The sequence below is a fragment of the Miscanthus floridulus genome, chromosome 15, assembly GCF_019320115.1.
Source record: "Miscanthus floridulus cultivar M001 chromosome 15, ASM1932011v1, whole genome shotgun sequence".
Lineage (NCBI taxonomy): Eukaryota > Viridiplantae > Streptophyta > Magnoliopsida > Poales > Poaceae > Miscanthus > Miscanthus floridulus.
This window is the reverse complement of record NC_089594.1, coordinates 54,922,489-54,938,891: the sequence shown is the minus strand read 5'-3', so window position 1 is coordinate 54,938,891 and position 16,403 is coordinate 54,922,489. Positions and strand designations below refer to the sequence as shown.

Genomic DNA, 16,403 nt, shown 5'->3' with positions numbered 1-16,403 from the left:
TACTGTTATGAAGATCGGGTCAACTCCCATACTAAAATAGTTCAGTACCTATCACACCATATGTGAGTCTAGGAAGTCAAATCTCACATATAGCTACAAATAAGGGTAATATCAAAAGACAATGCTCAATATATAATGTACTTAGTATAAAGGATATAAACTTAGACAGCAAACAGCGGAAAGACAACTCCGATCTTTGGGTGAAGACTCCAATTCCACAGGGACAACTGACTGGTTGATCACAAGCCTAATTCCTCTAAACTCTAGCAATTTGATACCCATCCAGGATTTTTTCCAAATATTTGAAAAATAAAGCAAGCATAAGTACATGTCGTACTCAACAAATATAACATGGGGTTCAAAAGACTCAAAAGGCTGACACTGGTTTAACTACGATTAGCTTTTAATGAGTCATCTTTTAGCAATTGGGTGACGACAAGTTTATCACAAGCCCGTATAAACACATGATCAGGTAAACAAGAATAATAAATAGCATAAATAGTAATCATTAGTGAGTATCTTTATCATTAGTATCTTCAGTGTTCATCATCTATTCCATAAATGTTCCAAGGCTGCTCATGACCGTGGCACGACTGATATACCAGTTTTACACTCTTCAGAGGTTGTACACTTTCACTGTGAGTCCTGATTTACCCATTCGCCAGAGGTGATCAGCCTCTTGACCCACTACCGAGGATGGTCGGCAGGGTTCACTATGAAGACTTTCAAAGGTTCATCTAACAAGTTAGGGCTGCTAGGTTTCTGTGGCCTACGAATGTAGGGCTCCCCTTTCAACAGGCATAATGACATGTAGCCTGTAAATTGACGGACAGAGGACACACTATAACCAACCCAGAACACACCCCTCTTGTGCCATAAAGGTAACCACTAACAAGCTAGAAAAGGTCCTCATACTGAGCTAAAGCCAGAGCCATATAGCCTTCATAGTTGTCCTATAAGTCCCGGATGATCACTTACAGATAAGTCCTTAGGGAGAGGAATCTAGAGCACCATAAAAATAGCTCAATGCCCTAGCCCCCTCGTTCCATGTTACTAAAAAGCATATTTTAATATTTATTGCATATTTCATTAGTCAAGTTACAAGATCATGGTTGTAGTTGAGCACTAGCATCATACTACCCAATGCAATACCCCATAGGTATCAAGGCACAAGGTACAAAGCACTAGAAAATCCTTAGTGGCAGTCAAGGTAGACATATGCAGTATGAATTAAATGATTAAAGGTGTATAGAACAATAAGGAAGATCCCATGCTATACTTGCCTTAGACTCAGATCTTTCTTCTAGTCCAAACTTTCAATGGAATTCCTTCTTGATCAACACGTAAAGCTCACCGACTGGACATGATCATAAAGCACCATACAAGCATTTATGCAATCATACACGAAGCAAATAATAGAACTAAATTAGAATAGTACACCAAACATATGAAACAACAAGTATAGATATTTTAAAGATGTTCTACACATCGCTACAAACACACAGACACGAAAAAGCACGCTAATCGAAACTATGGTTGTAAAGAAGCGACTACAGGGTTTTATTATAAAAGAAAAGAGAAGACTATAAGCTTGATTTATGTTAATTAGGAAAAACTATGTGAGTAGCATTAATTTAGAATAAACAAAATCTTATTTATACTTAAAAACTGAGTTGAAGCTAATCATATTTTATTTATAAATATTTTGATATCATTTATGCCAATTCAACTTTAACTTGCAAATACAAACTGACATGTGAGAACATCTAATCAAATTTGATATGTGTGTTTAGACTAAACACATTATAATTAAAAAAACATATTTATGTTAGCAAGTAGTTATGTTAAAACTTATTTGCAAAAGAGCATTGTATATAATTATGTTGCTTTTATTATAAAAACTAGTTGCATGCATATTAATCAAATTAATATTTAAGCATATATATAAAAGTCACTTGACATGAAAAATGACAACACTAGCTTGTAGATCACATCGTTACGAATCTAACGCAATTTGAACGACTCGAAACAGACTTAAAACGAATATACGACGACAATTTTACGAACCGGTGATAATTTCGTAATTACCTCGTCTTCATCCTTTGGCCTCCCGTATAGCCACCACACGGCCATGGCAACAGCAGCTGCACAGGGGTGGGCTCGATTTGTTGCACCAAGGAGAGGATGGCCAGGCTAGGGCAGTGTGGTGGTGACAACGACGGCGATGGCGAGAGGATGAGAAAAATCTAATTTACTATAGAGATTTTCCAAACTTGGGGCTCCCATTACGGTTGTTTTGGTGTGCTTTGCCCAAAGGGTTGGTACATATATGGAGAGAGAAAAACTCCCAACATCTACATCAACTAGCAATATGGTACTAATTGATATTGCACCCTCCATATTTACTAATGGACCTAAACAAACATTAAAGCCTATTAGTAAATAAATGCATGGGCCTTTGAGATTTATTAGGATTATTGCCCATGGACTTCAAGGGACTATGGAAAATTGGGCATGCATTTTCCAAATTTTGAAATTAATCAATATCATGAAATAAAAATAATTTTAGAAAGTCTAGAATTACCATTTATAACATGAAAAATGCTCTAAAGCTTAGAAAAATCCTTGGAAAAATCCTGGAGACAGATTGAAGGATGAACTCAAATAATATATTTGGAGATAGATAGGATAATTTTGGAGCATCTAAAAATTAAATTATGGTCATAGAAAAGGGAGAAAATTTTTAAGAAAAAGTTGAAATAATTTTTGGAAAGTTTTTAGAGATATGTAGATGGATGATGAACTCAAATGAATGATTTGGAGCAGAAGAAGAGGATCTTGAGAAACTCCGAATGAAATTATTTGGATCGAGAAAGTAAGAATTTGATTATAGGAAAATATAGAGTCAAGCCAGGGACAGATAAACGACTTACTAAGCGCGTTTTGAAAACTTTACTCACTCACGACACATAAAGAAGCAACAAGCAAATATCACATCATCCAAATGCCCGTAAAAATTATAAAACTTTAAAAATTCACATTTTTCCTATAACTAAATTTGTGCTAGCTCAAACTAAATTTGATAAATTTTATCCAAATATTAAAATAATTCATTTTATTTAGTGTTGTCTATGCACAACCCAAAATTGGAATTTTTGGGGTGTGACATGTGTTGACACTAGGTTCCTCGTCAGCATCTTGGATGGCTATGTCTGGCATATCCACATCATCATTGTTTTCTTGCGGAACATTCACCCCAACCTCACCATGCATAGTCCATATTATATAGTTTGGCATGAACCCCCTGGTAATCAATTGCGATAGTATAAACTCAATTTGACGAAAGTTCCTTTGATTCTTGCAATCTTTGCATGGGCAGAAGATATGATTCCCATTCCCAGCATGGGCTTTGGCATCGGTGATAAACTAGCTTACGCCATGCATGTACCACTTGTTCATTCAGGACAGATGCATCTACTCTCGATCCATCTCTACACAAAAAAATATTGAGATAGTAATTACAAAGAACTAATAAGAAATCGAGCTTCATGAACAATAATTGTAGCTCAAAAGCACTATTTTTAAAAAACATTATTGTATACTAATTATTGGAAAATTGAAATTGGTAGCCCTGACCCTATAAATTGAAAATCGTAGTAAAAAATAATTATTGCACAATAATGAAGAACAACTATTCTACTCCATGCCACATAAAAATAGAGACTCTTATTTTAAAAAAGACTAAAATTGGAGACATGATCATGAACAACAATGTAGCATCAAACAATGCCCATATAAATTGAAAAACATAGCCCCATAAAAAATTATTGCACAATAATAAAGAACAATTGTTGTACTCCACAACAACAACAACAACAACAAAGCCTTTAAGTCCCAAACAAGTTGGGGTAGGCTAGAGTTGAAACCCAACAGAAGCAATCAAGGTTCAGGCACGTGAATAGCTGTCTTCCAAGCACTCCTATCTAAGGCTAAGTCTTTGGGTATATTCCATCCTTTCAAGTCTCCTTTTATTGCCTCTACCCAAGTCAACTTCGGTCTTCCTCTGCCTCTCTTCACGTTACTATCCTGACTTAGAATTCCACTATGCACCGGTGCATCTGGAGGTCTCCGTTGCACATGTCCAAACCATCTCAACCGGTGTTAGACAAGCTTTTCTTCAATTAGCGCTACCCCTAATCTCTCACGTATATCATCGTTCCGAACTTGATCCCTTCTTGTATGACCGCAAATCCAATGCAACAAATACATTTCTGCGACACTTAGCTGTTGAATATGTCATCTTTTCGTAGGCCAACATTCTGCACCATACAACATAGCAGGTCTAATCGCCGTCCTATAAAACTTGCCTTTTAGCTTCTGTGGTACCCTTTTGTCACATAGGACACCAGACGCTTACCGCCACTTCATCCACCCTGCTTTGATTCTATGGCTAACATCTTCATCAATATCCCCGTCCCTTTGTAGCATTGATCCTAAATATCGAAAGGTATCCTTACTAGACACTACTTGACCTTCCAAACTAACATCTTCCTCCTCCCGAGTAGTAGTGCCGAAGTCACATCTCATATACTAAGTTTTAGTTCTACTAAGTCTAAAACCTTTGGACTCCAAAGTCTCCCGCCATAACTCCAGTTTCTGATTCACTCCTGTTCGGCTTTCATCAACTAGCACTACATCGTCTACGAAAAGCATACACCAAGGGATGTCCCCTTGTATGTCCCTTGTGACCTCATCCATCACTAAAGCAAACAAATAAGGGCTCAAAGTTGACCCTTGATGTAGTCCTATCCTAATCGGGAAGTCATCCGTGTCTCCATCACTTGTTCGAACTCTAGTCACAACATTGTTGTATATGTCCTTAATGAGCCCGACGTACTTCGTTGGGACTTTATGTTTGTCCAAAGCCCACCACATAACATTCCTTGGTATTTTATCATAAGCCTTCTCCAAGTCAATAAAAACCATGTGTAGGTCCTTCTTCTTCTCCCTATACCGCTCCATAACTTGTCTTATTAAGAAAATGGCTTCCATGGTTGACCTTCCGGGCATGAAACCAAATTGGTTCATAGAGACCCGCGTTATTGCTCTCAAGCGATGCTCGATAACTCTCTCCCATAGCTTCATAGTATGGCTCATCAACTTAATTCCAATAGAGACACTAATTTTTTTTTAAAAAAAGTCTAAAATTAGAGACATGATCATGAACAACAATGTAGCTCCAAACAATGCGTTGTTATGTGACACATAGATTAATTTTCTCAACAAATTGTATAAGAATCTACTCTACTTCTAGGAACTAAGTATAGCATCACATACTAACAATGATGATCTTGAACACCATGGAATAATTAGCTAGGAATTTAAATGAGTTCATAGACACCAACCTTTTGGATAATGGATTCACCACAATTTGAGCCTTGCGCAAATGTCCAATTGGAAAAGTGCTCTATAGAATGGAGAAAGAACTAGAATGAGAATCAAGCAATGTAGCCTTGAAAATGAAGCTAATTAACCAACAAAATCAAAGGAGTGGATATTTGTTACTAACCTTAAAGCAAAAGATCAAGCCATTTTTCAAAATCCAAATGTTAGCTTCATAGTGAAGAGCAGCCGCAATAATAGAGGGAAGGGCCCAAACGCGCGCCTCTATTTTCAGGATAGAAGAGAAGAGGAAGAAGAGGATGGCTACAACATTTTTGTGCTGTAGGCTTATCACCGTCGGTTATTGGCTACAACGGATAGTGATAGAGCCCAATCACTATCGGCTCTTGGCTTAAATCGGCAGTAATATGTGGCTGTCAAGCCACTGCCGGTTAGAGACACAAACTAGCAATGATAGTTGTCATCACTGCCGGTTTCGGTCACATCTCAAATCAATTTCTGATTTTTAGAGCCAAAAACCAGGCAGTGAAGGGTCAACACTGCCGGTTCTCCTAATTCTAGCAGTGATAAGGTCAGCAGTGAAGTGCTATTCTGTAGTAGTGCTCCTCACCCTTCTGCTCTTCAAGGGTGGTAAGCGCGTGGTCATGCTCGGATGGATCTGCATCGGCTTCTCCCATAGCATCTTTGTGGCTCCGCTAAGCATCATGGTGAGCTTGGACATATGAACCCAGTCACTATAGCATTAATAGTTTTGATCGATGTATCACTGATGGACTGCATGCGTGTTGGTGGCTACGTACAAAGGCGCGTGATCTAGACGTAAGAGCGTGGAGTACACGCTCTTCTCGCTCACCCTCAGCCACTACTGGAAACAGAGACTTTGCCGAGTGCAAAATTTTTTGCCGGGTGTCAAAAATCGGGCACTCGGTAAAGAATTGCACCCGGCAAAAAATGCATTCGGCAAAGGACTTCTTCGTCGAGTGGTAGACTCTCGGCAAAAGAGCGGCACTCGGCATAGGCTGACCCGCGTAACGGTGTTTGGCCACGTCCTTCTTTGCCGAGTGCCCCTGACACGGCACTCAGAAAAGATTTTTTTTAAAAAAAAATTCTTTGCCGAGTGTCCCAGATCTGGCACTCGGCAAAGATTTAATTTTTTTAAAAAAAATTTCTTTGCCGAGTGTCCCACATCTGGCACTCGTCAAATTTTTTTTAATACTTTGCCGAGTGCCCCTGGCACGGCACTCGGCAAAGATTTTTTTTAAAAAAAATGTCTTTTTTTTGGAAAAAAAAAACTTTGCCGAGTGCCCCTGGCCGGGCACTCGGCAAAGATTAAATTTTTTTAAAATGTCTTGGCGAAGTGCCCTGTGAAGTCACTCGGCAAAGAGGAATTTTTTTAAAAAAATCCAAACCCTCTTTGTCCGAGTTCCTCTTTGGCGAGTGCCTTCACAGGGCACTCGGCAAAGACATTTAAAAAAAATTAAATCTTTGCCGAGTGCCTGGGCCAGGGGCACTCGGCAAAGTATTTTTTTTTTCCAAAAAAGACATTTTTTAAAAAAAAATCTTTACCGAGTGCCGTGCCAGGGGCACTCGGCAAAGTATTAAAAAAAATTTACCGAGTGCTAGATCTGGGACACTCGACAAAGAATTTAAAAAAAAATTAAATCTTTGCCGAGTGCTAGATCTGGGACACTCGGCAAAGAATTTTTTTTAAAAAAAAATAAATCTTTGCCGAGTGCCTTCCTGATCCAACACTCGGCAAAGAGCCATTCTAGACTTAAGCGAATTTGGCCGGCCGGTAAGTCAGACAGACAGCCTAGAAAGCCAGCCCCCGCACCCACTGGCCGCGCCGCCCGCGTGCTGCCCACGGCCTGCCCACACGCCCGCGCTACTCGCGCCGCTCGGCCGCTCGCGCTGCTCGCACCCTGCCCCCGGCCATGCCCTACTCCTGGCCACCCCTGGCCGACCTGCCCTAGGTCGGCCCTACCCCCCGGCCGGCCCTGCCCCCGGCCGCACCCGTGCCCAACCCCGTTCCTAACTTCGACGACCCCAACTCTGACCTCGACGCCGCCCGACCCCAACGCCACCCGCCCCTACCCCCCGCTCCCATCAGGTATGCCTTCTCTCTTTTTGTTGTCATGGTAGTGATAGTTGTAGTAGTATTAGTTGTACTAGTAGTGCTAGTGGTAGTAGTAGTATTAGAAGTAGTGGTAGTAGTAGTACAACTAGTGGTAGTAGTAGTAGTAGAATTAGTGGTAGTAGTAGTAGAAGTAGTGGTAGTAGTTGTAGCAATAGTGGTGGTAGTAGTAGTAGAACTAGTGGTAGTAGTAGTAGCAATAGTGGAAGTAGTAGTAGAAGTAGTGGTACTACTTGGATATATTCTTCTGCATGGATTGATATCCAAATTACATGAGACATATGTGCTTGTCGGCCATCAGTGCCGCTGTTTTTTGTAGGTTTTGGAAACCTCACCGTGTAGGGGAGGTTCTACCGATTTTTTTAAATGATAGTATTTTGTTCCATTTTTGTAGAAAAGAGCCTATCGGAGCCAAGTCGGAGTTCCCATCGCCATGCCGGTCTGCCTGCACCATGCCGCCTCGCCACTGCACCGACCCGCCATGGCCCCGCTAGCTTGACTCCGCCGTTACCCTAGGTATAACCCCTCTTTCCATATCATGGTCGTAGATCACGTAACCTAGTTAGGCATCTCCCATTCGAAAGAGATACGATTAGAGGTATGCAGATCTTTGCATATCTATGACCATATCTGTTTCAGATTGTCCACGTTTTTTGGATAGTCCGCAGATGCGTAGATGGGTTAGTTTCCATGGTCTGCTCCGGTCCGAGATAGAGTTTCGTCATCACCTCCCTATTGTTCTCCAGGATACGCACTCTTCTTTGGCAAGACGTGTATCTAGAGAACAACGGGGTGGTGCTGCCGAAATTCTATCTCGGATAGGAGTAGAGCATGGAAACTAACCTCATCTACACATCCGCGGGTGGGATTAGGACCTATCCTCACCTATTAGATAGTAGGAACACCATGTAGATGCAATTGATGGTTACATTACTCGCTTGATACATATGTTAGAGGATGGATGACCATCAGTGGATGTACACGGGCTGGAGAAGTCAGAGTGATTACACCATGGAATGGACGAACAAGCTCGATGCTTTCTTGAACAGTGCATTTGGCAAGGCTGCTAAAGGACATTGCCTAGTTTTGTGTCCCTGCAGCAAATGTGGAAACAAGGAGGAGGGTAAACAAGGTGGAAATGGGTAAACATCTGGTGAAGAATGGATTTATGCTGGACTACACCCGGTGGGTCAACCATGGTGAGGCCCATCGTATGAGAGAGGAGGTGGTGAGACCACAGGTGGAGGCTTTTGATGCTGATGCGGGGGTACCAGACATGTTAGATGACTTTCACCAAGGACTAGTTCGATGAGGGACGTGAGAAGGAGGAGATGGAGGCAGCCGCACAGGCGTTCTATGACATGATGGACTCGACACAGAAACCCCTTCACGATTGGTCAACGGTGTCTCAACTGGATGCCATTGGACACTTAATGGGGTTGAAGTCCGAGTTAAACTTGAGTCGACCTGGCTTCGATAAGATGTTGGCCATGATTGGCACCCTGCTTCCGGAGGGCCACATTCTGCCAAAGAGCATGTACGAGTCACAGAAACTCCTTCGAGCACTTAAGATGCCGTATGAGCAAATACATGCTTGTCCGAAGGGGTGCGTCCTATTTAGGAAAGAACATGAGCATGCAAAGTTCTGTCCAAAGTGTAAATCCTCCAGGTACCTGGAGGTAGACTCTGATGATGGCCAGAAGAGGCAACTTACGACCCCCGTGAAAATCCTATGGTACCTTCCGTTTCTACCGAGGATCCAACGGCTATACATGACCGAGGAATCCATGAAACAGATGACATGGCACAAAAATGGCAAACGGTACAATCCTAACAAGATGGTACATCCATCTGATGGTGAAGCTTGGATCCACTTTAATGACAAACATCGTGACAAAGCAGATGAGGCTCGTAATGTACGTGTCACGCTGGCAACAGATGGGTTCAATCCTTATTGAATGATGGCTGCCCCATACACATGTTGGCCCATCTTTGTTATCCCCCTTAATCTCCCCCCCGGTGTCTCCTTTCAATGACATAACGTATTCTTGTTGTTGATAATTCCTGGACACCTAGGGAGTAATATGGGTGTGTTCATGGAGCCCATGTTTGATGAATTGGTCTATGCTTGGGACAAAGGGGTATGGACATACGATCGAGCTACAAAGACAACCTTCAAAATGCACGTTTGGTACCACTACTCCCTGAATGACTTCATGGCATATGGGATATTCTGCTCCTAGGTGTGTTCATGGGAAGTTCCCTTGCCCAATATGCAAGGAAGGTGTGAGGTTCATTTGGTTGCAGAAGGGTGGCAAGTATTTGTTGTTTGACAAACATCGTCAATTCCTACCTCTTGACCATCCATTCAGACAAGACATCAAGAACTTTACGAAAGGTGTCAAAGTGATATATGATGCACCCCAGATGATGACTGGTGCCAAGGTTCATGCTCCGATAGATGCTCTCGTGCCTAATGAAGAAGGTGGTTTGTGGGATATGGTGAGCAACATATGTGGACTCATATCTCGGGCATGACGAGGCTCCCCTATTTCGATGACCGTCTCCTGCCACATAACATTGATGTACTGCACACTAAAAAGAATGGACAACCCTAAGGCTAGAGTGGACCTGGCAACATTGTGCGATAGACCAAATCAAGAGATGCAGCCTCCTAGTCATGGTAAGGCCTGGAGAAGGCCTAAGGCCATTTTCGTCTTGAAAAAGGACTAAAGGAGGGAAGTACTTGAATGGATCAAGACGCTAATGTTCCCTGATGGGTATGCAACGAATCTAAAGAGGGCAGTGAACTTAGGCACTCTACGAGTAAACGGGATGAAGAGTCATGACTACCACATATGGATTGGGCAACTTCTTTCGGTGATGGTTCGAGGCTATGTCCCAGAGCATGTCTGGCAAGTGCTGGCAGAGTTGAGCTACTTATTCTACCAGCTTTGTGCCAAGGAGCTCTCTCGGACCGTCATTGATGACTTGGAAAAAGTGGCACCCATGTTGCTTTGTAAGTTGGAGAAAATCTTTCCACCCGGCTTCTTCTTGCCGATGCAGCATTTGATTGTGCACCTCCCATATGAGGCACGGATGGGGGGCCCATACAGAACCGTTGGTGCTATCCAATCGAGAGATGTCTGAAGACTCTTCGCAAAAAATGTAGAAATAAAGCCAAAATTGAGGCTTCCATTGCAGAGGCATACATTCTAGAGGAGGTGTCGAACTTCATAGAGAAATACTACACTGAGAAACTTCCTAGCGTTTATAATCCACCCCCTCATTACAATGCTGGCGAAAATGAATCAAACCTTAGCCTTTCCAAGGGCAACTCGGAAGCACAAGTGCATCGACCACTAAGCAATTGAAAAATGAAGAGTGGCGCAGTATCATGCTATATGTGTTGACCAACCTTGTCGAGGTGCAGCCGTTCATTGGGTAAGTTCTGAACAAACTTGTTTCATTTCGCCGTATGGCCTTGTTTCTTCATCCAACCCCCTTGTTTCTCATTGGTACATGGAATTTCTTCATCAATCCTGGCATGGATCAAGGCAACCTACCCCACAAGAAAATGATACACTTCTTTCATGGGGTACGGGACCAGGGAGCCCTGATTTCATTTGTTGGTTCAAACAGAAAGCCCAAACTGATGCGTCTATAAGTGATGAGCTAAGACAGGTTGCAAACGGCTATGCCGTTAGGGTCAAGTCATTTACCAGTTATGACGTGAATGGATATCATTTTCACACAGCAAGCTACGAGAAGAGTCGGCCCAATCAAAAACCACAAACAGCGGAGTTGTTATGCCTAGCACTGATGGACTCGACCATTATGGAAGAATTGAAGAAATCTATGAACTATCATTGTATGGTTCCAAACCTCTTACTCCTGTCATATTCAAATGCCACTGGTTTCATCCTAGAGTAACGAGACGGACCCCTAAGCTTGGGCTAGTCGAAATTCGATAGGATTCCATCTATCTAGGAAAAGATGTGTACATTGTGGCTCAACAGGCTGTCTAGGTTTATTATACGTCATATGCGTGCAAAGACACCGAGCATCTTAATTGTTGGTCTATTGTGCACAAGGTATTGCCATACAGTAAATTACCTGTCCCAAACGATGAAGATTACAACTTCAACCCAAACACATATGATGGAGAGTTCTATCAAGAAGAGGGACTACAAGGGAGGTTTGACATAGACTTAACCAAAGAGATAGGAATGGAAGTAGACAATGAAAGAGATGATGATGAGGACGCTGGAGACGAGGTGCGAAATCTGAAGGACATACAAATGCTTGAGCGATTACAATTAGGAAATGACAATGAAGACAACATTCCTCCTTTGGATAGTGTTGATGAGTTGGACAATGTTGATAGTGATGATGAGACCTATGATCAAGCTAATCTCAATCATGAAGATTATTTCTAATACATGTAATACTATGTTTTTTGTAATTATATTTTGTTCATTTTTGCACCTATTTCTAATTACGTCTTGTTTTTCTTTTTTGTTGCAGGTGATTGAACAAAGATGGCGGGCGACCGTCATAGGTCCATGAACTCGATTTACCAAAGACCACGCTGGCTGCAGGAGGAGGCGGAGGGGGCGGCGGAGGGATCAGTCAGGAGGATGAGGAAGAGGACCGCCAACCGCAGGAGGGGGCCATCTACTCCCACACCATGTGAGGAGGAGCCGGAGGAGGGGGTGGCGCCCATGAACGAGTCGGACGATGAGCTGGCTCGCCAGACGGACGAGGAGGAGGGGCCATGTGAGGAGGAGCTAGAGGAGGAGGAGGCGGTAGGCATGGGTTCCGCTTCCTCCGACTCCTCTTCGAGTGTCTACTTGCGAGGTCCCGCAAGCCTCCCACAGGCTCTGCTTCCTCACCAACGCCCAGTGATTCGCCCCGAAGGGCTAAAGTAAGTAACTTTATATGTTATCACCACCACTTCATATGATATGATGAAAAAAAACTAATAATTTTTCTTAATCACTTGTGCAGGAACTGGGTGGTTGTGTCGGGTGGTAACGCACAGCTAGTCAACGACATCCTGGGTCTTCTGTGCATGCAACACTTCCCTGGCATTGTCATGTATGCATCGAAGACGGAGCCGACCTACTCGTTTGACCACTACGCCATCACCACCGATGTGGAGTACCCCAACAAGGCGGCGCGGGTGAAGGCAGAGCTTTGGGTAAGTCTCCCTCGCACAACATTGCTCAATATGTCACATTCATTGGACTTTTCTTGAAATAATGAATGGATATATCACTTTTGTATGCAGACTTATTACAGATGTGAGGAGGGATTTGAGGCCAGGGCGGAGCAGGTGACTACCAAAGCCTGTAAAAAACTCATCACCGACATGCATCACGAGGCACGCATCTAGGCCATCGTAACCTACTACGGGTCGAAGCTTGGAGAGAGGAAAACCAAGAAAGATGCAAGAGAGATACAACTGACCCAGGAGTAGTACCTTGAGGTAAATGAAGAACATCAATATTGATTCGTTTTGAGATTAAGTTGGTTTAATTTGATCTTCTTATATGTCCAATACTTGATGACGAGTAGATGATTCCCTGGTGGTGCCAAGCGTATCCTGAGTGCTGGACGATGATGGTGGAGAGGTGGTTCATAGAGGAATACCTCAAGATGCACAGGGATGCCCAGGACTGTCGTTTGCAGATGCAAGGTCCAGCACACCATCAAGGCAGCCACAGCCTCACCGGATACAAACAAGCATGGGTACGCGAATTCATTTATCTATTGTGACGCTCAGTTCTACCTGATTTGTAATCATTGTGCTGTCTTTCTCGTAGTCGGTGTCACATAGTGGTCAGGCTTGCTCGGACTTCTAGGCATGGTGTATGGCCCACAAGGGCAAGGCGACGTCCGATGTCTCCTTCAACCTGGAGGACTCGCCTGAGGCATACACGAACCTAAGCGTCCACTCCCGCATCAGTGAGTACACTAAGGTGGCGAGGTCGCTTCATGGGTCAGACCACGATCCGAGCACCTAGTACTTCGATGGAGAGGCCGTCATGAGGGCGGGGCAAGGCAAGAAGCATGGGCGGTTTTGGCTTGGCGATGGCGTCATCGACACGGCCTCTACTCCCTCTCTCTCCCAGATCTGAGCACGGAGCACGAGCGAGAGCCCGGCCATTCGCACACGGCCGACCGCTGCACAACATCGAGTCAACGTACTCGAGGTTATTCCTATTTTACTCGTCATACATTGATCTTTACACACCTTAATTATCTTTGCATTACTAAAATATTGGAGTGAAATATTGCAGGCTCGGCTGGAACAAGAAATGAGGCAACGTCAGGAGATGGCGGCCTAGCTGGACGCCGAGCGGACCGAGCGGCAGGCCCAGGCGCAGAGGCTGATGGACATTACGGAGTTCCTACAAGGGCTTGGGCAACATGTGGGCTTGTCTCTACAACCTGGGCTATTGGTTCCACCTCCGCCTTCGCGTCCTACAACTGCAGCTACTCCTGTGAGTATGAAAGTTTTTTTTCTTTCGCTTGTGCTTTGCTTGTATGGCCTCTACCTTCCTAGATTAACTATCTAAATAATCTTGTCTCACATGCAATTTTTACTCCTTTGTGCAGTCTCCATCTGACGGTAGTTCGAATAATCCACCTCATGCACCTCCGAATGATGCAACTGGGCCTTCACCACAGTCGCAGTGGCCGAGATGAGTGCACGTTGTATTTTTTTTCATTTGTTGTTCACTTGGTGATGGACTTTGATATACTTGTGAACTTTGATGGACTTGTGGATTTATTTGGATGGACTTGAGCACTTATTATTATATATGTGATATATATTGTGATGGATGTGATATGTGCGGATGGATGTATGGATGGATGAGATATATATATGTGATGGATGAGATATATATGTGGTGGATGAGATATATGATTGTATGAATTTATTTGTCATGATGGAATGTAAAAAAATTAAAAATGGTCGTTTTGGGTCACTTTGCCGAGTGTTGCACTTGGCAAAGAACCCCTTTGCCGAGTGCCATGGTCACAGCACTCGGCAAAGCTGGGAAAATGGGCTGATGGAAAACCATTTTTCCAGCTTTGCCGAGTGCCATGACCATAACACTCGGCAAAGAATTTTTTTTAAAAAGAATTCCAACTTTGCCGAGTGTCGGCCAGAGGACACTCGGCAAAGAATTTTTTTTTAAAAAAAAATCAAACTTTGCCGAGTGCCGGCAAGAGGGCACTCGGCAAAGATTTAAAAAAATTCAAACTTTGCCGAGTGCCGGCCAGAGGGCACTGGGCAAAGATTTTTTTTTAAAAAAAATTCAAACTTTGCCGAGCGCTGGCTCCAGAGGGCACTCGGCAAAGATTTTTTTAAAAAAAAATTCAAACTTTGTCGAGTGCCGGCCAGAGGGCACTCGACAAAGAATTTAAAAAAAAAATTCAAACTTTGCCGAGTGCCGGCCCAGAGGGCACTCGGCAAAGAATTTTTTTTTTTACAAAAAATTCAAACTTTGTCGAGTGCCGGAAAGACGGCACTCGGCAAAGAATTAAAAAAAAAATTAAACTTTGCTGAGTGCCGGCCAGTGGGCACTCGGCAAAGAAATTTTTTTAAAAAATAAAAAAATCTTTGCCGGGTTGACACTCGGCAAAGATTTTTTTTTTAAAAAAATAAAAAAATATTTGCCAAGTGCCTACAAGTTGGCACTCAGCAAAGCCACCGTCAACGGAGCCGGCGCCATGACGGCCGCTTTTCTTTGCCGAGTGCCCGATAAAAGACACTCGGCAAAGAGAGCTTTGCCGATCATTTTTTTGCGTGTTTTCTTTGTCAAGTGCCGCACTCGGCAAAGGCTTTGCCGAGTGCAATTTGACATTTGCCGAGTGCCTCAGGCACTCGGCAAAGAACCTGAGTCCAGTAGTGAGTACCGTTGTCTGGTTCCTCTACGGCCTCCTCATCAAGGACAAATATGGCGCGGTAACCATTTAATTTAATTTATTGCAACCATCATGTGTCTCGTGATGATGAGTCTTACTGATGATAAACTATGATCATATCTCTGCAGCTTCCAAACGTCCTTGGGTTCTCCTTTGGCGTGGTCCAGATGGTGCTCTACGTGTTGTACTTGAACAAGACGCCGGTGGCGGTTGCCGAGGGCAAGGATGCCGGCGGCAAGCTTCCCTCTGCTGCAGACGAGCACGTCCTTGTCAACATCGCCAAGCTCAGCCCCACCCTCCCCGAGAGGAGATCCGGGGTGCACCGAGCCACCCAGATGGCGTGGCGGCGGTTCCCGCCAGGAGCTGCGCTGCTGAAGCAGCCGCGTCGGCGATGCTGCCCAACAGGGACGTGGTCGACGTCTTCGTGTGCCGCCCCAGCCCCGCCGTCCACGTGGTCTAGGCCCCCCATCGCAAGCAAGCATGCGTCGAGTGGAGTCCGAACGCACAAGCAGCTAATCAGACCCTTTTTTTTACATTTATATATGTGTGCCAGCATGTGCGCCATATACACGTTTATCCAACCGTTAGCTTTATTTAATTCTCAGATATGCAATTCTAGTAATGTGCTTTCATGTAACCAGGAATTTCATTCCCCTCAAAATAATCATAAGAATTTTCTATAGCACGTTAATGTACTGTACCTTATCTATTTTTTTTTCTTCTATTGGTCAACATAGATGTACGCAAACACTTTCCTCTGGATACATCATAGAACAAAGCTGAATTAGGGCTCATTTGGATACCCATGTATCCACCTAAAGTCATATATGTTGGGGTAGATTGGTGTGAAATTTAAGCTAACACTATGTCAAAACATCATAGCTACCAGCGACCCCTACAGACGTCGGACAAACGCGCGTCTATG

At 43.6% G+C, this 16,403-nt stretch overlaps 1 pseudogene; it reads left to right on the top strand.

Annotated features, from left to right (window-relative positions):
* LOC136508969 (bidirectional sugar transporter SWEET13-like) overlaps positions 1-15,938 on the top strand; it is a 39,951-nt pseudogene extending 24,013 nt beyond the window's left edge.
* Positions 15,939-16,403: the final 465 nt, after the last annotated feature.